Raw genomic sequence first — 23,309 nt, forward strand, 5'->3', positions numbered from 1 at the left:
GGAACACAACTGTGGATAGTGGTGTTGTAACAAAGGGAAGTTTTATTATTGCAAATGGTTTTGGTAAATCACATGGGCTATTGTATAAGTTTTTGTTGGCTTGGCCAACCTTAATATATCGTGCTTATTGATCCTGAGATTCACCAAAGATACTGCACAATAGTAATTCTGAGTAACTTGTGGAAAGACTCTTGTTTAAGTTCAACAAGCAGGATATTGGAAAATATAGCATCTATGTTTCTTCTTCTGATGTGTTTGTTTTGAATGTTTTTGGGAGGGGTTGTAATCAGCAGAACAGTAGGTACAGGATGAAAGTCAGACTTTTAAACACTGTTTTATATGTCTGACTAGATTGTTCATCTTGTACTCAAGAACTTCAACTGAAAAATCTGCCTTTACAGAAAGCCAGAAAATATTCAGCCAAGTAACAAGGCTAGTTTTTATTAGCCTAATAATGAAAAAAAATTAAGATAAAAGCAAATAATGCTGAAGTCATTTGGTGAAATTCTATTTTTCCAAGTTTTATGCAATTGTAATAGCTATTTCTTTATAAAAATCAACTGCAATGAATGCAAATTATATGCAGTGGTGTCATGATACTATGTCTTATGCAAGGATTGTATTAAAAATCTTTAGCTGTGACTCATTCTGGTTGCAAATACAAAATTAGGCTCACAAGTTTAGTGCTACAGGCTACTCAGAAAAATGCTTGGAAACTATGTATAAACCTATCAAATCATACTTGTTTCTTGGACAGAAAGCCAGTGTTCATTGTAGTTGCATGCATAATCATGGCTTTTTTTTCCTTTAAAGTATTTTTGGGTTTTTGCTAACATTATTTTAAAAGAACAAGTATTGTTTCTTCTCTTTGGGAAACCTTATCCATTTATAATGGTGCCACAACATTTTTAAGTACCAAGTGAAGTAGTTCAATTGCTTTGGGCCAGAAATCTAATTCACGAGTTATTAATATTATTATCAATAATATTATTAATATAAATATTAAAGTTAATAATAATAATATTAAAGTAAATAATGTTATATTAATATTATTACCCTGCTCTGACAGGGACGTTGGACTAGGTGATCTCCAGAGGTCCCTTCCAACCCTGTGATTCTGTAGTATAATTCATTCAGTATTCAATGTAGTGATTTGAATTTTCACAATAAGCTTTTGTTTCTTCAAGTCTTTGCACTTGACTTATCACTTTTTTTTTAACTTTCTTATAAGACGAACTTCAGTGGAGAAGTCTCTGTCAGTTTAAAGGAAGGTTCCTCCAATCTGAAGATTTCTTTGCAAATCACAGGCTAGGCTTTACGGATGGACGGTCTTACCACTCAAGCCATGTCAATAATGTGCCATAGCGTGAGAAGTTTTGAGTGCCAGCGTGTTTAAGTGAAAGCTATCCTATCATTCAGTGGTGGATTCTGCATGACAGTCAGCTGCTAAATACCTAGACAGTCATGGTTTGTCAAGAAATTCCAGAACACAAAACATATTTACCAAGGGCAAGCAAATACGTGCATTTGATGGTTGTATTAGAAGTGGCTGCTACAACAGGAAGTTATTCAAGCGCTGGAGGACTTAAGCATTGTATTGTTCTGGTATTTTATATTCACTGTCCTGGAATGAAAGCATCTCTTATCTGACGTCGTCTTCTGTAATCTAGCAGACAGAAGCCAATGTTGTAAATCAACAGGTTAGACCGCAAAAGGACAAAGTGAACATATTCAAACATTCAGCCAACATTATATGGAGATGGTGCCAGAGGCATTTATTGCGTATTTTCCCAATGCATTTATTAATCACTTCCTCAACAGCTTATGTTAAAAAAAACTCTGAATTATCCATCTCTGAATATGTCACTGAATAAATATTACTGCATTTTATATAGCAGAATTTTAGAGAAATGTGGTTAATAAAAGGAGAACCTGAAAAGTCAGTAGCAAGAAAGTTCCAAATAGGAGAAAAAATTTTCTAGTCAGCATGTTTACATGGGTTGGGAAAATTAAAATGGGAAAGACCCTATACTCATTCAAAAAAAGTGTTGAAAGGAATTTTCTCCTATCAAGACTTGATTTCACTGTCACAGTAACTGGTTGATATTTAAAAAACAGAAAAAGGCAAGAGCCATCTGAAGAAACAACTGGTATTCTTGGTAAGTATTCTGAGGATGGTTTTCCTTCCTAAGGTTGTCATTTGCCATTGTTGCAAAATTTACCAAGTGAACTGTCAAAACCAAGATGGATATACTTAGGATACTGTCAGTTCTGTTATAAAGTTTTCATTAGGACTGTGGGTCATGCACCACGTAACATCCAGCGTGTCATTACAAGCTTAAACAATAGAATTCTTTCTTGTAGCATATCATGAAGGTTCATCTTTTGGGGGTGTTTTCTGAATTCTATGGGCTTTCTATGAGATTTGCTAGCCTGGAGACACTAAAAATCAGCTACTCTTGTGCAAATTTGGTAGAAAACACTGCCAAAACTCCTGGTTTGTTCTTTGTGTAGGCATACATAAAGTGATCAGTTCATGCCCTACGCGGTCAAGTTTTAGTACATGTAGGTGGTTGTGTTCAGCTAACAAAATACAAGATCTGTTGACTGTGCAATTTGTCCAAACGGTGTGTGTGGGGGGAAATCACGAAGACATACACATACACAATTGCAATCTATTTACAAAACTTGCAATAACTGCAAAAAAGCATCAAGTTGAATAAAACGGAGCTTTTAAAGTGTAAAGAAACTTAAGATGTCCATTTTGCTGTGTAGTGTCATCTTCTGGAAGGATTGTGAAATGCAAACCAACAAAAAGCCCCAAAGTGATGCTTAGATGCATTTCCTTGAAGGCTGGTATGAGCTACTATTCAAAGCATATGTTCCTTATGCTCAAAATATGACCAAGTAGGGTCTGCTAAGGCTCGCATTCTCAGTTTTCTTCAGTAGGAGTTAGATGTGCCAGATGAGGAATTGATCTTGGAGTCATAAGTTCAGCTTTCCTGACGGAAAATGGTGGGGAGCATGCAGCTTTTGTCAGTAAAAATTGCAAGTACCAAAAATGCAAGCGAAGGTGAACAGGGCGTTTGGACTCTGGGTACCACACGTGACAGTATCTGTGTCTGTTCAGAAACAACCGCAGCACAAGAGGATGGGATCAGGGCACTGAAGCAGTTGGTGCTGAGGACCTGGAACTTCCACGGAGAGGTTTCAGCTTATTAACTAATTTTTCCTACATTCTATGACCATTAAGTTAAAATTCTGATCTACATTTCACTTGAAGATTTTTCCAAGGAAAGAGGGTGCTCGTTATGGCTTCCAGAAAAACAAAACTGATTCTTGGGTACCTGCTCCTTATTATGGTAAACAATACAAAATACAGAGTACCTAACCAGGTTCATCCTTATTTGCCTTAGCACTAGATCTTAAAGAGAATTTAGTAAATAATACATAATGAAAACAATGCTAATTCCCCAAACTAATAGAAGGAAGACTCAGTAGGGTGTGACCACAAAAATGAAATATAAAAGGGGTTAATAATATGTCAGAACACATGAATTGAAAATTGCAAATGAACTTTGATGGACTTCTTGTGCATCATTAGACAACTTTAACGATGGTATTGCAAAATGTTTTTGGCTTTTTTATCTCTTAAGATATGCATCCATCACATTTTTCAGCATTCTCTATATTTAAAGCAATATAAAAAGAAACCTTACGTGTTGTGCTACTAATCATCTCTGCAGGCTGTTTTACATATACTGGCAGGCTGAAGAGAATAAACTGATCAAGAAATAAGGAACAGAAATCCACCTCTTCATAAAGTTATATTAAAACTTGCTTTAGTATCATATGGAAAACTTCTGATATCGTAGAAATAATATATTTAAGACTGTGAATATTCTTATGATGATGAATATGTTTGATTTTTTTAATCTTTTTTTTCTGTTAGTTTGTTTTACCTTTGAATATCTAGCAGTACCTTTAAACTCTCATTATTATTCATTGTATAACTTTACCATTGAAAGTTGTGGCAGAAGTATTTTGGAAGGGTTTTATTTTCACTTGAAGAATACTTTAGTCTTTTCTTTCCTTCTTTCTTTGGAAGTTCACTATCAAGTGTTTGATTTCTGGCATAAATGGTGTGAAGTTTCTTTTTCTTCTCATCCTTTGCGGGTGTTTTTGTAGAACTCAAATTAACTTTATTCTTAGAGCCGCAGATATCTCTCTCTCCCCTGCATGTTTCATACCACTAGACCCTCTCTCCTGCTTTTTTACCATCGCTAGGTACTCTGTTCCATTTGCTTCATCCATTTATGCATGATTTTGGACTTGGAAAAGTGATAAATGCTGTCTCCCCTTTATCACTCAGCTCTTAAGTCATTCTGACAGCAGAAACTGCTGTTGCAGTTAGAGCAGGTTCATTAGGTCATCAGAAAGTGCTAGCAGGAGCACCTTTCCACCTCCAGCCTTACTGCACTAAATGCTGCGGCATCCAGTGATCCAGTTCATGAATTGGTCTAAGACAGCATCCACCAGAGCTTGTAATAACACACAGAAATATTCTGTCACAGTGTATGTTGAAATTATTACCTCTCATTTGCAATTCGATGAAACTGTCATTTTTTTCTCGCGGTTCTGCTTCTTTTCTGCCATATGTTCTCCTTAATGTAAGCAGTTGGGCAGCGCTTTTAGTATCATTCATTCACCTCATCTCTTGCTACTGTCACTCCCCATGAAGCAGGCTTTTGGCAGCTCCAGACTACTGTTTGCTGCCTGTGACTGCTTTCCAGTTCTGTTTTTCCTGATGAAGGAAGTTCACCAGCAATGTAGGCTTGTTTCTTCACCATTATGCAGTTCCTCTTTTTAGTTACGTGTGTACAGTTTGCCGCTGTAGTTGAATTTTACATAAATAATATGATTAATTATCACTTATTACTGCTTTACATTTGCAAAGTACTGCACAAACTAGCTAATCAAGCAGTTAATAAACTAATTAAGCAAAAACAACAAGCGGTTACAGGAGTTGTATTCTGTCTTGGTCCTTGTACAATCCTCTTGTATTATGTAGTCTATTATCAAAAAAATATATAAAATGTTCTCCTGATTAGGTGATTTCTTCAATTTTCTCACGGTAAAATATAATTGAAAACCAGTGCTTGTGTGGTTAGGTATAATAAACCTGATTATACTGTGTGGGATTTCTAAAATGCTTTTTGCTTCAACCTATGTTCCCATTCAAATCAACAGCAATATTGGCAGCCAGTATGAGCAGAGATAGGCCAGCAGCAAACGCCTCTGACTAAGGTACCACATTCATGACTCCATAGGATGGTCTCAATGTGTCTTGCTTATTAGCAGAAAATAAAGGCAAAAATCTTTGTTAGGTTCAACCTGCCAGTATTGTCAGGATGCCAACTGTCTCAAGTATACCAAGTGTTTAGAGGTGCTTGTTTAAGCTTCTTTCAATTCCTTGTTTTATAATTAGTAAAATTAGTTCCTTAGAAGGAAAGGTATTCTGTTATTTAGTTTAAAAAAAAAATGTATCTAATTTATGGCTAATAAAGATAAACCTGGTGTACTGTAGTTTTTCATTTGCTTGTATGCGCACCAGGAACTTACATGTGACCACTTGCCATGATTTATGCCAGTGACATATGCGGTTATTTTGTAGACTTACGCATCAGCTCTATTGACAAGGTAGTTTGAACTCGCCCGGGTCTTTTGTTCTCAACTTGCTGAGGTGGAAAGATACATGGCTTACCTTACATGGCAATGCTCTGCCAACAAAATGAATGTTTAATTGTGCAGGACATAGCACACGATCCCTACTGTGCCTTGACTAACAAAGACAGTTCAGTGGGGTGGCAATTCATGCGGGAGTAAACTTTCTTCATTTTACCACCCAGTGTAGCATGATGGAAAGATAATGGATTTCCTGTTGACAGCTTTTTTTCCACATCCAGTGTAGTACCAAGAGCTCTGTTTGGCAGTTTTGAAGGCTTGAGTTTAGGTATAGCCAATGGATAATGACTGAACAAAGAAAGTTGTACACTGTATGGGAAAACCATTACCTAGCCAAATGTTTTAACTATGAAAATTTGCAGCGATAGCCTCTGTCCTATACCTACGGTGATGTTTAGCTTTGGCTTCAAAGCAAGTGTGGAATGACATGGACCACATGAAAGGAAAGAGATAGGACATTTTTTCACCAGGAAACAGTAAGGAGAGATAAATGGCTCTTAAATATTTCAAAAGATGGTCTGTTACATTGACATATTTGTGTCACTAGAAGTGTAACCTTTGTGGAAAGTTATGACTAGATTATCAAAGTATCCCCCTGTTTGTAGATTCCTAATTGTGCTGCGCAAGTAGAGTTCTTTACTACGCAGCGCATTTTCAACCGTGTAATTGAGAATTTCTCCCTGCAACAGCTGGATGCAGTTTTTTAACATGTTCAGTATCAAAATCTGCTCAAACGCCTCATGATTGCTATTTAGGCTGAAAACAGATTTTCGGCATTTCAAAGCAAAGGGAATTTCAGTGATTATAGGAGTAGGACTTCGTACATTAAAAACATGAGCTGGTGTCCTGGTTTGAGGTAAAACAGAACCAATTTTCTGATTTGTAATTTTACTTTTTAGCTGGGCCTCTTCTAACTGACTAAAGTCTGAAATTAACAGCACGTTGTTCAGAAACTGTTCACCCTCAGAGTGGTAAGACCTGATTATACCAAGGAACGGTACTCACAGAGGCTCTTGCTTATACTTATTGCTATAACCAAGGTCACCTAACTTCACTGTTTGCCCCATTAGAGGGTCAGAAGTGGAGAAGCGCAGAGGGGTCCCACCTGCAGGGAGGAGCAGATGGGACAGGACCCAAAACTGACGAACAGGGTATTCCATCCCAATGCATCACGCTCAGTATAAAAGCTGAGGGATCAAAGGGGCAAGGCGGCTCTGGCTCGCTCTTTCTTCAATGGATGATGTCTGAGGAGGACCCTGTCTGTTCATATGCCTTGGATCCCGATCTGAGCATTCCTGACTCTAGTTCCGGAATTCAGCTCCTGTCTTCGCTGACTCCAGTCTGGGACTTTCCCTGTGTCTGCTGGTGACGCGAGAGTCATCCTGGGAGCTGGATATGGTTTTGTATATATTGTATACTCTTTTTTTCTTTAATTTTTATTATTCTATTATTATTTACTATTTTCTTATTTATTATTATTTTCATTAAAGTAGTTTAGTTCTTTTTCTAAACTTGTAAATCTCCTTATCTCTTCCTCTCCTCTCTGAGGAGAGAGGGGGGGAGGGCCATCTGTCATTCTGATCGGCCAATCCGGCCAAAACCACAACAGCTGGACATGTTTAAAATTCACATGCAGGTTCTTGAAGATGTACTTTGAAGCTGTCTACGTTTCACTGTGTACCATGAAAAGCAATACACCTTGGTTTTTGTTTCCTGTCTCTTGATACACGTCACACTATTTTGAGGGAGAGAGGGATCAAAACTTGTAGTGGTTTAAAAGCACAATAATTCTTGCAATACTACTGACATATTTGCTTCTATACATGTTCCCAGAAGTGAGGTCGAACTTATACAATGTAAAGGCTTTGTGAGGAATATAGAGATCAATATAGTTTGTGAGGGACCATTATACATTTGTGGACATGTCATTTGAGGTACACGGCTTTTTACAAATTGGCAGAGTTGTGTTAGAAACGCTTCCATGAGGTAAAGATATTTTAGGCATAAATTGCATAGGATGTATAACAGTATGTGAAAGAAAAAGACTGGTTTTTGTAAAATTTCACTTGACTCTGCAGGTACAGTACAGAGACTTGCCACCACATATGTGGTGTGAGTAAATGTGTGTGTGTGTGTCTCTCTGTCTGTGTATCAAATGGCAAGGGAAAATGGACTGTCCAGTCTCTATGCAGGGCTTTACACTGAAATTATTTCATATAATTTTGGGCTAAAATTTTTCTTTCTTGTTTCCTTCCTTAGGAGCAAGGGTCAGGCTGACTGACCTTGGCTTTAATGTGCTCTAAAAATTTCATCAGGCTGTCTTATGTATTTTCTTCCATTGCTCGTGCCATTAACACAGTTGAAACTGGGATGATACTGCATGCGTGCCAGGTGCCTAGTTGCAAGGTCTGGACACCTCTGGTACTTTGATGACCTTTTTGCATGGCAGCCGCAATGCTGTTTGGGTTAGCTGCTTGGATCTTCCGCTGCAGTCAGTGCAAGGCAAGAGTTTCACCTCGTTGGAAGAACTTGTGTCTACCAGACGCGAGCAAGGGAGGGCGAGGAGTTATCAACAGGAGTCGTGCAGCAGCTGCTAGGAGTGAGCATGACTATAGGTGTTGCCTGTGGCCTTTCTTCCCTTGCTCTCAACTTGTTGCACTCAGATTTTTTGCTTTCTCTCACCCCTTTAGGACGGTTGCTAGGTTTGTGTTTTGTAACTATTCCTGTTTAAAATATGTAGACTTCTTCTGGTGGTGGTGGATATAGAAGATTGTGGATTTACGATTTTTTTGTAAGTTTGCCTCTGTTTTAGTTTTCTGTCTATTTTTGACCCAAGTAATAGAATCATAGAATGGTTCGGGTTAGAAAAGATCTTAAAGATCATCCAGTTCCAACCCCCCTGCCATGGGCAGGGACACCTCCCACTAGACCAGGCTGCTCAAAGCCCCATCCAGCCTGGTCTAACATGCAGAAGTCTTTCATGCACGTACCATGGGAAGTCTCACAGTAGGGCAATCTTGGGTGACGAGCTGTGGAAGCCTCTCCTTATTGCAAAACAGGTTTGGAAATATTGAAAGGCTTTCTGTAACTGATTCTTTCACTTACAATGAAGAGCAAATTAAAACCATTTACCTCCAACTAGAAGAGAATGCTGAACTTCCCACTGGTGCTGATGCAGGAACATTTCATAGAGAAATTTTATTCCTCCTGTGGATTGATGGTGAGGGAATGCCTATGCTTTGGATTTTTCCTTTCTGCATGTGCAGACTTATAACTCAGTTTCAAAAGCAATTAATATTTATGAGGTTGGTCTGAGAATAATACAACTGCTGTGAGACAGTGAAATGTCTGCCATTCACACACTGCTGTATCGTGGTATAAAAACATATTTAAGTTTCAGCGAATTAAATTGTATTTAATCCTTTCTCTGTGAGCTTGTAAACAGAGAGCAGTGCATATCAGCGCTAGTGTACATAGTGGGTAAGTGACATGTACTGTCAGCGTAATTTTAGACACATTTCATTTCTTGCATAGTACTTACCTGAAGTTATCACTGATCCAGAATTTTAAACTTTTACTCATTTGTGTGCTAGCTACTGAAATCAGAAGGTTTTCTTGAGGTATTAATTGTTTCCGCTTTGGATGCAGAAACAAGGGAATGCCAGTAATGATTGTCTAGTGACTTCCTAAAGTAGCATAATTAAAAATCACACTTTGCAGAGCCCTTTAATCGACATTGATTTTAATCTTTTATCGTTAAATAGCTTCAGGTTGGGTTCTTTTCAGTTTAGAATATAGTCAAAAGACTGTGTCTGTATAATTGGTGGCAAACACAATGAGGCTAAAAGTGCTCATCTTCTCTGCCCACCTTCCCCGTCAGGATGATGGAAGATACGAGCAGCTTATTATTGGTAACTTGGTGCTCCAGTTGTCCTGGGGAAAATAAGTGGTTTGATCTGACTACAGACAAAATCTTAACGTGTTATTATTACTGTAGATCAGGAGCTGAGCTGTAGACATTGAAGTATTGCATTAATATTTGCTGTGCTTGGATTAGCTGAATTGGCAGCATATTTAAGTAGGGACTTGGGCTTTCTTATTATTTACTTAATTATATTTGTAATTTACTGTGGCTCAGTACTCAGCATGATTTTTAGTTGTCTGAGGGAGACTGTTAATTTTACAAATGAGGTAAAATAAGTGTGCGTAATATTGGAGTCTTGGCTTTATAGGAAGAAGGTTGAGTTTTGTGCTCATTTCTGAGCTTTATGGCATTCCCATTACTACTACACTAGTATGGTTCTAATTAAATTTTTAGAAGTTCATTTGCCAGTAGTTACTAGGCAGTTCTCATTTCTGTAATAATTACTATCTTGCTATAATTTGGGAAGCAAATATATGATGTTCTGCCTAGTGCTTAAAAAGTAAAAATTGTTGATGCTAGTGGCTTAATACATGCTAAATCACATTCTGGAAGAGGCCTCTTCTAAACATCTGAGGTTATCTGCCATTTGCCACCCTAGGTACCCTCACTGAAAGGGCGCACTATATATAAAGCCCCACTAAGTATGTACTTGTAATAGAAAAGATTTGGGCCATTAAAGTAAGTCAGTATCCTGATATTGCTTAAAGAAAAATGGATAGTCATGCATTTTCACTACGCATTACTTTTACGTAATAAAAATGTGAGACATCGTAGGAAAAAAAAATGTGAAAGAAAAAAAAATCAGGTAAAAATTTGATCCATCTCCTTTACAGTATATTCTTGTTGATTAAAAATGGCACATGACAGCAGAACCCCAGGAATGTAACGATGCATCATGTAGAAGAGAAATCAAGCCACCTACTATGTGATAAAACACTTGAAGACCTGCCCTTCATTTTTTTGCATTGAAATTGAGTTTAATGATAATGGTCACACTCTGAATTGGTGTTCTGCACAGGAATGGCACAGACGTGATTAGAGTCTATTTCTTCGAATTACAGAATCGCAAAATAATTTACATAGAAAGGAATTATAGGCTGTCATCTAGTTGAAGCCCCTGCTCGAGCAGAGCAAATGTCAAAATTACATCAAGTTGCTGAGTGTCTTGTTCAACTGAATGTTCAACATCTCACAGGTTGGAGGTGCCACAGCCTCCCTGAGCACCTGTTCCAGGTTATTCTTTGTTCCTGTTCTTCACTGCACTTTTTTCAGGTGTCTTTCTTGACCAAATCTAGCTAGAACCACATAGTGGCAGTTATGTTACTATTTACCACCTAAAATCTGGTTTTAGAGACTCTGCTTTTTGTAAATAACCTGTTGTATAATACCTGGGTAATTTGAGTCACTGTTATGTGCTAAAACTGAACTAGAAACTGGGGTGTTAAAGTCTGATTCCTGCTATGGTGGTGAGTTTGGGCTATGAAGCTGTTTCAGGTCAGTCTGTTGCGTGAAAAGTCAATGTCCTCTTATTTCATGAAAAGGCAACAGTCTGAAACTAATCAAAAGGGAACTGATTCCCTACAGTTTGTACTTCTGTACTTCAGTTAAACGTCATTCAAAGTGCTGTGAACATATCAGTCTAAAAAAGCAACATTTGAATCCTGTCCACCTTCTAGTCAACTGCCCCTTTTTCCTGTATGCCAGGTGAGGATGTCAAAGTGCACAACTTGTTGGTTGCACCATAAATTGATCATAAAAATGGCTACAATGTCAAGGTCAAAAGTCCTTTTGTCCGATGTCCTGTTTCATGTGTCAGAGACCAAAAGAAAAAATATAAGAAGGGGGCGAACATATGCTCTTGGCCTCCAGCCATCTTGAACTTTGGATCTTTCAGAGATGGATGTTTCTGAACATTTATAGTTAGCTAAATTAAGGCGATTTAATTTTTCCACACCTGTACAGGTCTCTTTTGAAGGCATGAATTGATGTCCATGACCTCCTGCGGCAGCGAGTTCCACAGTGCAGCTTCATGTTACAGAAAGAGAAACCTCCATTTCTTCTGCTTGCTTCCTTTTTTATGAATGTAATTCTTAACCAGCTTCATTTGATGTCCTCTACTTCTTGCATTAGGCAGAATGAGGCAGTGAAAAAATAGCTTTACTAACCCTCTCCATGCCAGTTATGTTTTCATAATCTCCCATGACCCAGTTCTCTCTTTCATAGACCAAAGAGTCTTACCCCATTCATTTGTTCCCCACGCAGAAGTCATTCTGTACTTCATCATCATGTTGCTCTTCTGTGAACCTTTTATGGTTGTATCTCTCTGATTAAATAAAAAATAAAAAAATAGGGAAAGTGGGCAGAGAAGGCTGGCATGCATGGACATACACAAATAAGATGGATCAAAAGCAAAAGGTATGAAGAATTAAACACATTTTAAAACTATTAAGACAATATTGATTTAGTTTGGGCTGTTGACTTGGGTAGTACCATGTGTAGTACAAAGCTTGAAGCTCACTAATCCATGACCATCTCTGAAAACTGTATCATATATATACTTATATATATGTTTGCAGAAAGTTCTTCTCAAATTTTGTCTCTTCTTTTACATTTTAGGCAGTGGCTTACAGTGCGCATAACACCTGTGTGGTGCAGGTGATACCTTTACATTGCCTGGCCTCAGTCTCTCTGTCATCACTAAACATACCTGACAAGTTAAAATTTCTCCTATACAAGTGAAATCTGTCAGCTAAGAGAAACCCGTTTGAGCCCAGCTTCAGCAAGGTTCTCAAGCAAATCTTCAAACATGAGAGTTTCAGTGGGTTCAGAGACGTTATTACAACTGAAGGCTCTGCATAAAGACCTGCTCAATTTGATCCTTTAGAGATTCAGCTTTGAAAGCTCCCTAAGGACATCTTACATGGAAAAATCAATCCAGTTTACTTGTTACAATTAAATATACTCTGTCAATTTTATGCTCTCAAGGAAAATCTGAAATGGTTATGATGTAGTCAATATTGTGGTAAAATTTAAGCTTCTTTCAAAAGAGATCCTGTCAACTGGAAATCTATGTATTTCTGAAATGATTTAAAAATAATTTCTGGTTCTGTACCTCTTTCTTGATTCCACCACGAATCTGATGGTTTTATCATCACAATTTCCTGCTTTAAACATATTTTTCCCCCCCTTCTGACACAAAACCCTGCACAACCAATAAAGAAAAATTATTTAAAGACCAACTGTACAGAAAGAACTGGAAAGTTAGTTTTAGACTTATGAAGAAATACACTAAAGATGGTTATATACCTCAGGGGAAAGGCAGACCCTCAAAGCCAGCTATACACAAAGTAGTGCTGTCATTGGAGTACTAATGGAATGTGTGTCTATTCTGACGTTAATTTGAGACTCTGAACCAGCATCAGAATTTAGTTCATCTTGAAAACACGCCTAACAAAAGGCGGGCTGCAGCCTTCATCAATTTGACTGCTTTTGAGGTTAAGGAATTCCCAGAAATAAATTTGTCTTGTGTATAGAGGCTGTTCCTGTCCTCTTAGTGGTTATATTGAAGAACTTCAATCCAAAGCTTGATGCTTTAACTAAGATGTGCATCCTGTTTCCAAAGGAGTTCCTTTTCTAGCCTATGGGAAGTGGGACATCAGGCTCTCTGATTGGATTGGTCTCTTCCAGCTTTATAAACATGAGTTTGTAATTTTTGCAGGTTATTTTTGCTCTGAAAATTTCTACTTGCTTTTTATGACAACTAGTGCCCAATAGTTAGCTGTGGTTTGTGTAAAGGTGTTTCTTTGGATGAGCATTAAGAGAGTAAAATAACTTAGGAATTTTCAACGCATCGAACGTACCAATCGTACTTCAGTATAGTCTGAGGTTAGTATCAAAGCACACTTAGCCATGCATTTTTTTCTCTGTTTTAATATGCTTTTCAGTAGAAGTTTGATTGGAGCTGTTAACTTCATTTACACGAAATTTTTGTACTTAATCTGGCTTGTCCTTATGAATTGTTCACATGAAAAAAACAGAATAAAATAGGCTAGACCTTTAAGTGATGAGAAACAAAACTTGAAATAGTGAGATGACTCATAGGGCTCAAATATAGAGCACAGAGGAAAGCCATTTATTTCTATTAGTCTCAGTAAGTAGTACTGGAGAACTAAGAAGGGAAAAACATATATATCATTTTCCTTACCAGAGAAAGAAAATGGCTTGGAAATAAGTATTTTCAGTTTATATAATTTAAAATATTCATATATTTAAATATGCAGTGATTCGCCGTTGCAATTTTGTCCGCCACGGGTCGGATGCTGGTGGGGAAGCACCATGCGTACGGCTGGGTGGTTGGTCGGTCAAGTTTTCTCACCATTCTTCTCCTCCCCTTTTCCAGTTAGAGGCAGCAGGACTCCCTAGTGCTTACGTGCTGTGAGAAAAGGTTGCAGAAGGATGAGACTGGGGGAGAGGGGAGCTTGCAGGGAGTCAGTAGATTTACTGAGGCAATCACATGTAATTAGTCTTTCTATCTTTCTGTAAAAGAACCAAAAAAACTCTTCATGCGTTGTGCAGGGAGAGTAAAACATGTGAGATGGCACCACAAATGCAGCATTATGCAATCTAAATATTCATTTTTTGTGCTCTTTTTATTGCAAGGAGGAGAGGTGGTACCATATGAAAGCTTTGCCACGGACCATTGATATAAAGCCTCTCAATATTTCTGTGATTTTAAATGAAGGCGTAGCTGCTTGCCATGTTAATAATGTTATCTTGTTTTAGGCTAGTAGTTTTAACTGCTACACTTTGATTGTGTTTCAGAACAGTCAAGCATCAAATATTGGAACTGACATCTGGATTAAAGAGTGTGCAAAACATCTCTTCCCTCTTTTAACTATTGAAACAAACTAAAATGGAAAACTGACTAAAGGAGGTGAGTCCTTTATTCTAACTCTCTGATTATTCTCCTTGATCTGTCTCTGCATCACTTCTATTCATTTGTCTCCAGATTTGCTTGTAAAAGGCAGGAAGCCAAATGACTGCGAATTCTGAACTGCTTTAGTGGAAATGAAGGTAGCCTATAGCTTGCTATTTTGGCTTAGAAAATGATATGTATGTTAACCCATTTTTGTACTTACCTAGGTCTACAGGCTGCAGTCTTAATGTCAGGTGTCTTTGAACATTGTGGTGAACTATTTTCAGAAGCGTGGCATGAGCATAAAAATGTAGCATATAAACTTAAATGTTGAGTAGACCCCTATAGGATAGGTGTGCCATAGCTGTGGAGCAAGTGTAGGGAGTATGAGAGGAAAGGATTGATTTGGCCTGGAGGAGTGTAACAAATGAGAGATCAGAGCCACAAACGAAGTACAGAAGATAGTATGGGGGAGCGGTTGCAGCATCTTGGAAGCAACAGTGAAATGGTGTGCAGGAGGTATGGTAGGGAAGGAATGTCCTTTTCCACAGGGCTGCTCCTTTTTTTTTCTTTTTTTTCTTTTTTTTTTTTTTTAAAATAACACTAAGAGCTGCAAAAAACCAGGACCTCGCTGATCTGGTAGACAACTGATCTGGTAGACTCACTGAAGATAGCAACTCTGGCCTATTGAACACAAATTGAATAGCAGTGAAAAGTCTACATATGGTGAACTACGGGTATTTCACAAAGCTAATCATATTGAGACAAATTAAAATCAATAGTTCCATATCCTGTTTCTTTATTAACACATGACAGACTTAAACATACATGCACTAAGAACAGCGAGAGTATTTTCGATTTGTATTTCTTTTTAAAATGGCGGTCATGGTGCTTATAATTTGACATGATTTTAAAAATAACTCTTAGAACTGTTATATTCAACTGGTTACAGTTCAGTAACAAGCAATGTAATTATGATGTATAATTAATTAATTAATTTTATAAGTGGTTATGGCTGTATCAGGATTTGTTAGGTGTGATACTGTACTTCAACTTGTAAATTTCCCTGAGTGGAGCATAAGTTTAAGATATTGAGTGAAATGTTTTACATCTCTGGAATTTGTATCACTCCAGAGTGACCTTTACTCATTGTTTTCCCTTTACGTAAATAAATTTCCATGGGTACCTCACTTGAAAAATTTAATTTCTTACAATTAGAGAGTTTTCTAATTACCCAGCAGTAACAATTGCTTTGTATTTTAGTAAACTTACTATAAGAGGAGAAAATACCAATGCTGCCGCAACATTTCCATTGCCATAAAACTGTATCAGTGATGATTTGTTATACACAATAAATATAAGTATATATGACTGTATATTACATATGTAGCATACATATATGCACTTATACATTGCAAGTATATGTTTCTAAGGTACGCATAAGTTTAAAAAAAGTGGTGCATTTTCTTCGCAGAATAGGACTTGCGATTAGGGTTTATTTTCTGACAATGTAAACTAATTGGGTCAGTTCAGCTACCTTTGCCTCAGTTTGGCCATCTGTAAAAGTCTAAAACTTCATTGAAATGGTGATATAATGTTAGCAATGATGTGATTTTCCCCAAGAGAAAGTTGAATTTCTAGCTTAGGAATTTGTTTTTCGCAGTAATTCATTTATTTATCACTTACATGTATTTATATCAATTACTATACAATGTAATACCCACAAAAAGAATCTGTCCCCTCAGTTCCCTGTGGTTTGGGTAAAATGACTGTCTCCAGCATTCCCAGTGTTCAGTTTCTTACAGCTGTGCTCAGCTTTGGCTGTTCTGAGCACCTGGATTTGGGTGTGTGTCTTTTCGAAGGGTCAAGGAAGTTAAGAATGATGCAGTAAGAACATCATTAAACCTGTGCAGTCACCTCTGCCAAAATGAGGAAATGCCAAAATACATGTTGTCAGTTCACATGCATCATGACAGATGCTTTCCAACAACAATCTCATGTACCATTTTTCCTGCCCATAGCTTTAATTGAAGTTCTTATGAGTATTGGTTGTTTCCTTCTTTTAACGATTAAGAAGTAAACTTGTGATTTAGTTATATTATTTAAATTTGATCCTTCTTATGATGTTTTATAGAGTCCACCTATTCAGTTGATCCACCCAATTTTGTATAGGGTATTTAAGATTTCTGGATAAGGTATTTGTAGATACATACAGACACACACATGCCTTCCTATTAGAGCAACCCTCTGCTTACTGGCAAGAAGCAAAGGCACCGCCACTTGGAGGGCAGAATAGAGACTTTTTCCACTGAGCACTGGGAGAAGAGTTGTCACAGGGAATATTTTCAGTATAGAGGATTGCAGAAGGAATGCAGAAGGGACTGATATTTTTTTAATTGTAAATACACTAATTTGTTGGAGAATTAATTGATTGCTCACAAAAATGGAAAGCTGAGGGAACTACTGGGGCATACAGCAGCATGTATGCGACCAAAACACTGTTAAAACTACACAAAAAAATACCATTCATTTTAGAAACATCTGAATGGACAAAATGACAGGAACTCAGTACTCCTGTCGGTTCTAGATGCTTCCCAGAAGAAACACCAGTTTCTGTGAGGCTTCCTACCAGTTTCTTGCCCTTCTGTAAGGGGGACTTTTTGGTCCCAAGCAAAAAGAATACGAGGTAGGAGCATAAGAAATCTCTTAACAAAGGAATACAAAAGAAAATATTATGTACTTGAAGAAGGTGTTTTGACTAGTGATACATTTATTAAAAAGAACAGGGTGCGGTCCATTTATTTTCCTAAGGAATATATCTTCAGTGTATGTTACTCTATTGTTGTGCATTTTGTTGAAGGGAAATGCAGATGGACCTTAAATATGCCATTAAATCAAGACGTATTTATCAGCAGGGAGAAGATGACTAGGCTTTGAAGAAGTCAGATAAGGAGAACCTATACGAAATGTGTTAGGGATGCAGAAGAAATTGAAATTTAATGAGACCAAACAAGAGCAATATAATTAATCCTCTACAGGGAGAACCTGTGAAGGAAATTTAAATCTTAAGGTCTTCCTGTCGTATTGGGAGATAGGATAGCGGATGCTTTGTGTGATCTAATTATGCAGCGGTCTCAGGCTCTTCAAAATATTGTTCCGTAGGGAAAAAGGGCAGAAGACATAGCGCACAAATTACCAGTTAAAAGACATGACGATCTTTGCTGCAGTACAAGAGGAAGTGTAAGGTATTTTACTAATAGTGCTGGTGTGAAGGTAACAGCTCTAATGAGAAATATTAGATGTATTGCCTCAGGTAAAGTACACCGAGAAGGCACAAAAGCTTAGATGAGGCAAAGGTAGTGTAATCAAATATAAAGAAACAACAGCTTTTGGGTGCTAATTGAAAACTGATCGTGACTTGGTTGGGATTTTTTAAAGAAAAATTTAGGCAGGAGTTTTTATTATTGCTTGAATGGCAATTCCCTGATTGGATATACAAAGCCTATGAATCAGAGAAAAGAAACTTAAATGACAATGAGATAGGCAGGTGAATTGTCTTGTCTATTAGATAAAACAGGAAATTTCAAAGGCAAGTATGTTTTATATATTCTGCTTCCTTCTCTACTTATGGAAAAATGAAATGTCAAAACAAAAGATAGGGATAACTCTTTTAAGCAACAGTATGTAGGCAACAAGAGAGACCTGATAAGATGTAAAGAGCCAAATGCATTTTTGCACCCAGTGGCAAGTTGGAAGCCCAGGGACTATCCATAATGTTTTGGGATGAGCTGGGTACTGAAATTACTCCTGGACACTCCTTAGATTTGAATGCTGTAGTGACAACAATAATGTCTCTGATAACTGAAAAATCATGAGCTGTGCAGACATAAGGAAAAATGCAGTTAGAGTATATAGGTGGGAAAAAATATCAAAAACTGCCGATAGAGACCTGCTGAGATATAGAGTAAAATATGGTATCAAAAGTTTCATTTCCACTGATAAATAAGGAAACAACCATTGATAACTAGAAATTATAGAGGATTATCTTAGGATAATAAAAAGTTGTGATGAATTTGGTTACATGAGTTAAATGTGTAACTGGAGAAAAAAAAAATAAAGAGGAAGGTTGATATTCAATATAGCTAAGGCCGTAATTTTTTCTGTATCAGACTGAACAAAATTTCACTTTGTCACATCTAGCAGAAATAAATAACAATTCCTCACAGCTATAATCATTTTTGTATCAAAATTTATTTCAGAAATGCACTTTTGATCTCCTGCCTTTTGACAGTTGGTGTCATCCAAATATTTATTGACTCAATTCTAGAGGAGGTGTGGTCCTTCCTATGCCACCTAGAGTGATTTGTTTCTTAGTTTCTTCGTTGTTTGTTTTTTGGTTTTTTTTTTTTTCTTTTGGAAGATGTGAAAATGCTATAGGAAATTGTCCTAGAGTGCCAGAAGGCTGTTTTTAAAAGCTGACCATAATTCTGTAAAAATAAAGAGAGAAATTTTGTAACATTCAGATCAATTATTTTATTACACTGTCTTTAAAGCACAACTACATTACACCTGCGGGATTTAATCAGAGTGTAGTAAGGAAATGTGCCTATTTATCCTTTTATATAAACTATGTCAAAATTCTTATATAAACTATACCTTTCATTTAATTTTTAAATCATTATGGTTTATTTTAATTTTTTTTTTTATATTCTGATTTTTCTTTTCTTACAGTGAAAGTCACAGCCAAAATAGACCTGCTTGTGAGTGCATGACTGTCGAGTGGCAGCCCGGCAGCCAAGGGACATAGTATTAGCGATAGAGACCTCTTGTAAGGTCTCTAAAGCCTCAGAAGAGGTCATCTCTAGCTTAGGAAAAAACAGAATTAGTTACTTTTTATGCTTTTCTACACTCTTCTTTAGGCATTGACTTCCACCGTTGTTTATGACAGTGGCTCAATGGGCCTTTGAATTCACCCAGCACGGCTGTTTTTCTAAGTGCACGCTATTGGAAGTGGATGCCTGCAAGAAGCTTGCATGGTGGGTCAAAAGTAATAACACCATTAACTCTGAGAAATGGTATATTTCTTGGATTCCCATCATTCTCTTCCCAGTAAATAATTTCAAATTGAGCACCGTGGTAAATCCTGTTTACTCCCGTGGTACAAAATCATATGCCTGAAATAATTCACCTGTCTTAGAAACAAAGTGATCTATGGAACTGGCACTGATTTTAGGCTGCTGATGCAGGGAGAGATGTCTGTCTTAGGTTTGCATTGCACATCAGCAGGCATAGGCATAATGATAAATATCTCACCAGCTCCTGATGTCTTCGTGGAATCAAGGGCTTCAGGTGTATCCTCACACTGGAAAGAGTATAGGAAGCACATCTGTCCTAATATGGCCCGTCTTCATATGCTTATGTGATTATAACAACTAAAGCAATAACATCATAAAAAATCTGATTCAGATAATCTTTATAGTTCAGTGTAGCAGGGATGGAAACTGCGTTGTGGTACATTTGTCCTTACTGAATAGTGAAAGTCTGGCCAAGATACATTAGTAACTTCTTCCAACTCATTGTGTAATACAAAATGATGTTCTGAAAGCATTATTTTATATGAAATTCTCTCTGACATACGGTTATTATTTTAAACTCTTTCTCCATTCCTTTTTATTTCTATTGGATATTTTCTACTTCTCTTTTGTTTTGTTGCCCTTTCCTGCCAGCTCTTTTAGCTTCTTTCTATGTGCTGCAGGCACAGTTTAAAAAGCTGGATAATGATTTGGGGAAGGGGCAGGACAGCAGTGGGTCACAGGAGGGACATGGCCAAGAATTATGGTTTCAGGACTTGAATGCTCAAGAGAGACCACAGTCATGTGGTGTTCAGTCATGACTGTATTCTCAAGTCCAAAGATAAAAACCAAGGAAAACAGTTTACTAAAAGTATCATTCATCAAGAACAAAAAGTATAATCATGTATATTTCTGAATCTTTCTGAATTATGTTTGCTCTTAAAGCACGAATTTATCTGAGCACATTGGTCAAGTTTAAGTAGGCTAGAAATTTCCTGCAAATACTCATCTTAATGTTTTTATTTTAAAAGTGGGAAGAAACATTTTAGTGTTACAAAATCAGCAAAATGAAATAATTTGCACGTGGGTTTTATGAGCTGTCTAGGAAGTTCTTTCAACAACTAAAATTCAGATTTTGCAAATCCTGGAAATCAGGAAAATTTCAAGGATTAGAAGAAAATATGAATCATCAAAAGTAAAGTCTGGAAATAGTTTAAAAATTGGTGAAGTGATAGATACCAAGGAGGGTGAGTTGCTTAAATGTTTGGGGTGAGTTTGTATGAAAAGTATCATTCCATATGTCCTATATCAATATAGACAAATATTACGGTTAAGAATAGGCAGTACAAGAATAAAGGAGTACAAAATGGGGATGTGGTCCCATAAATCAAAATTCTGAGAAGGTTTTTGAGGGCGTGCTACGTTACCAGCTGTAACAGGATTCTGCAGGTGGCAAATTAATGCACTACTCAGGCTTACTAACATGGGAGGGTCACTTTTCTATTCCAAATATGGCCAGTCCAGGACATACTTCATCAAGGTACTCATGTTTGAAAAAGTTGTTGAAAACCGGAGAGGAGGACTTTGAGAGAGAGGACTTCGGGAGATGCCACAAGATTAGGTCAAATGAGACTATGGTCAATGGTTTGGTTCAGTATCTGGGGGATGGGGACGGGACAACACTCAGAAAATTATTTTCTCACTGTGGAAGGCAAGAAAGTACTGAACTTCTGAGGCTCACAAGCAATGACAAAAAAGATCCAGTAAAGGAAGTTAAACCTAGAAGTGGAAGCAAAGTGCATATTTTTAAGCAGAAGTAAATACACATTGGAACAATTTACCAAGCAGTGTGGTGGATTCTTGTAACTTAAAAGATTTCATTGGAATTAAGGCTGGGATTGCCAAAGCAATTTAGGGAATTAGATGCTCAAACATCCTTGAAATGTGCTCATTAAATTCAGCAAGATCTCTTGGGTTCCTCTAGAAATGCAGCAAAGCTAAAAGCAGTATGCTGCTTCTGATTCACAAATAAGGCTTGATCGAAGGCGCTGTGGAGTCGTATGCGATGGTCTCTGATATGCTACACAGCAGGTTAGACTGTGTTGTCCCAGTGGCCTCCCTCATTCACAGTCAGTGTGTTTGTTTATTTGTACCTGAGAATAGCTAAAATATGGTCTGACCTAATAGGAGCTACTTGAGATTGCTGTTGAAGTACTTACACACCATCCGTTTAACAAGATGACTGTGGTTCACTCGTGTTACAGTAGTAGGATGCTATTTCACCTCCATTCTTCGGCTGCTGGTAGGGAAAAGAGGGAAAGACGACCAGGCCTGTGTATGTGGGTGGCGTGGAGCGGCTGAGCAACATCTTTGTTTCTGTTAGGCTTTCAGCAGCTGATTTGATTGCCAAAGCAGAAATGGTCAGTCATGTTTCAGGACCTCCTCTGTGATCTGAGTGTTTTGAACAGAGGAGGTCCCCAAATATGACTAGATATATTAACTAAGCATTTATTGGTTTTCTGTAATATTGCCTACATAAAGAATTCACTTCAGACCATTGTCTCTCACCGGGAAAACTTTGATCTTGAATGAGTGAGTCTGGTTGGCTCAGTTTTTACCTCTGCAAGAGTTACATTGAATTAGAGGCTACATAGACGTATTAAACATCCAGTCACGCACCACTACATGCAGCAATTTTGCTGTCACTGGACACTGCATCCCTTACTGTAGAAATGATCCATTTTATTTCTTGTTTACACTTCACTGCGTAGGGTCTGCATGGCTAAAAACCACCCGTCCTGTAAACCAGATCCAGTACTATTTTCAAGCCAGTTTCCTAGTATTACTTTTCAGAGATACGCATCTGAAATAGGATGGTCATGGAGAACAAAGTAAAGCTCACCTACGGGTGAGGAAGATCACTGTATCCCTTGAATCAGAGCTGGATTCTGTCCTGAGTTTTGTGAGTCTCTAGAAATCCAAGTTCTGCCCAATAAACACCAAGTCTAGAGCAGTAACCTAGAATATTGAGGTTTTAGGGTTTTTCTTGACCTTTTTATTATTTTTTTTTTGCAAGAATGCACAGATTAACAGCATGGAAGCAATTAACATAGAAAACAAATAGTCTGCTTGTGGTTATTAACATTTAATGAAATTATAACTTGTGTGTGCATCTCAACAGTTTTTTAGATTTATTTTTTGTTGTATAAGAAAGCAGGCTTTTTTCATCCCAGTCTTAAAACCTCAGGTTATAAATGGTTTAATTTGTATAAAAGTAAATTGAGTTGAATATAAAGTAAAAAGAGAAATAAGTTCTTATGCAGTGGTTGATGGATGTTTTGGAAATCTGTTTATCAAAACATCAGTGTGACAGTAAGGTTATGGTATTAGGTTTTTGGGGCTGTGTCAGCATATAAAAGCTATTTGTCATCTTTATGAACTATACATCATTGTCACAATAAAAATTATACTGATGAGATTGCTGCATTTCTCATTCTCATCATGTAGATCTTCCATGTAAACTATGAAGTCCAACAAGGAGATGAAGCAATATGTATTTCAGACAAATTATTGATGACAACTGCTGTGTGTTTTCTTTGCGCAGCTTATAAAAGTTCAAACTAAAAAGCAGCTATTGTGATGTTCAAAAACT

The 23,309-nt window shown here is 37.3% G+C and overlaps 1 protein-coding gene across 5 annotated transcripts in view; it reads left to right on the forward strand.

The window, feature by feature from the left end:
* The window catches only part of DLGAP1 (DLG associated protein 1), a 462,862-nt gene that overhangs the window by 186,208 nt on the left and 253,345 nt on the right, over positions 1 to 23,309 (forward strand). For all 5 annotated transcript variants that reach the window (XM_074576757.1, XM_074576758.1, XM_074576754.1 and 2 more), the window contains one exon: positions 14,492 to 14,603. The gene's annotated coding sequence lies outside the window, so the exon portion shown is untranslated. The remainder of the gene's footprint in view (positions 1 to 14,491; positions 14,604 to 23,309) is intronic.

The sequence above is a fragment of the Larus michahellis genome, chromosome 2, assembly GCF_964199755.1.
Source record: "Larus michahellis chromosome 2, bLarMic1.1, whole genome shotgun sequence".
Lineage (NCBI taxonomy): Eukaryota > Metazoa > Chordata > Aves > Charadriiformes > Laridae > Larus > Larus michahellis.